Source organism: Adiantum capillus-veneris, chromosome 11 (assembly GCF_014529385.1).
Source record: "Adiantum capillus-veneris isolate H3 chromosome 11, ASM1452938v2, whole genome shotgun sequence".
NCBI lineage: Eukaryota > Viridiplantae > Streptophyta > Polypodiopsida > Polypodiales > Pteridaceae > Adiantum > Adiantum capillus-veneris.
This window is the reverse complement of record NC_140941.1, coordinates 155,773,561-155,775,253: the sequence shown is the minus strand read 5'-3', so window position 1 is coordinate 155,775,253 and position 1,693 is coordinate 155,773,561.

Genomic DNA, 1,693 nt, shown 5'->3' with positions numbered 1-1,693 from the left:
ATTGGTATTATTAATTGCATTTGAGTAAGTAGAATAGGGTTTTTTAAGCTTTGCAGTCCGCTTGCATTCGTGCAGATAACGGGGATTCATCGTCGAGAGCTATGGTCTTAATAGTGGAGTCCTACGGGGCTTGCCTACGGCTTAACCACTATTGAACTATTAGAAGCTTGATAGGAGCCGGTGTTGTTTTGGTGTTGAATGACCCTCTCTTCTATTCCTTGCAATTAATGATATTCAAGCCACGGGTACAGTAGCTTGAGTGTTGTTTATAAAGGGGTAAAGAGGAGCAGAAACTAGGGCTTGAAGTGCCAAAGTACACCTAAAAGTTGTTAGAATGGCTAACAATAGTAAAGAGAGTGAAATTAATGATGATAACTTTGATTTTGTTAATGAGCAGGCTACTAATGATACCCCTATGCTTGTTAACTATCTTGTTTCTAGGCTTCAGCAAGCCATGGGCAATCCATCCCTCCAAAGTGAAGTGCAACACCAGCTTTGTGCTCATGGGATTCTCCAAGAGTCCCACCATGACAAGAGAGTACCTAGGAAGCCTCCTTGCAAGACTTCCAAAAGAGGCCTCTTTCCGATTCGAGAAGAAGAAGAGGATCCATATAAAGGGCTCAAAAATTTTCTTCTTGATGACGCATCTCCTTCTCAAAGGAGAACTCAAGAGCCTCCACTCAAGGAACGAGAAAGAAATGAGTCTCCTATCACCTCGATAGAGATGTCTCCACAAAGACGGCGGGATAAACGCTCTCCATCACCTCCAAAATAGAGAAGACCATCGCACACTTCTCCACACCATCATTCAAAGAGAGATGATAAAAAGCAAGAGAAGAAAAAGGCGAGAAACAGGACACCTTCTTCTCTATCTTCTTCATCCTCTTCCTCTTATGAAATTGATGATGAAGACAAAGAAGATCAAGGCAAGAAAAAGGCAAGAAAGAGGTCACCCTCTTCTCCATCTTCCTCAAATTCTTCATCTTCTGAAGAAAGTGATTGTGCAACTTCTGAACCATCAAATAGAAGAGGCCATAGGAAATCCTATGCCGCATGGAAGAGGTCATCCAAGCTCAAGAAGTTCAAAGAGGGAGGAAAGAGCATCTCTTTCCTTACCTACGATGGCACCTTTGGAGCTATGGACAAATTGTTGGGCTTTATCCAACAATTCAATGTGGCGTTTGGAGATGAGGGCTTCATGGAGTCTTCTAAGCTATGCCATGTAGCTACGCACTTTCAAAAGTCTACCAGGTAATGGTGGTCTAGCCTACGGGCATCCAGTGAAGCTCCATGTACATGGAAAGCTTTAAGAGCTTCCAATATGAAGCAGTTTTTGGCCACCAATGCCAAAGACAAAGTACTCACCACATGGCGAAGCTTGAAGCTCTCTCCCTACCAATCCATTAACAAATATGTAGACAAGTTTTGGGACTTACATCTCAAAGCCACTGTCTCAAACGGATGGATTTTGCAAAAACAACAATTTTTGTGTGGGCTTAACTAAAGAAATAGCGGAGTATGTCAACACCCAAAGGCCATGCACCATATCAGCAGACAGTTATACTCCATACTATGGTATCTTCTCAAATCAATTTCCAAACAGGGGTTAAGAGAAATTTAAGCCCACAAAAAACAAGAGTTCCAATGAGCCTAAGGGAAAGGACAATGTCCAAAAGTCTCCTAAGGGCAATTC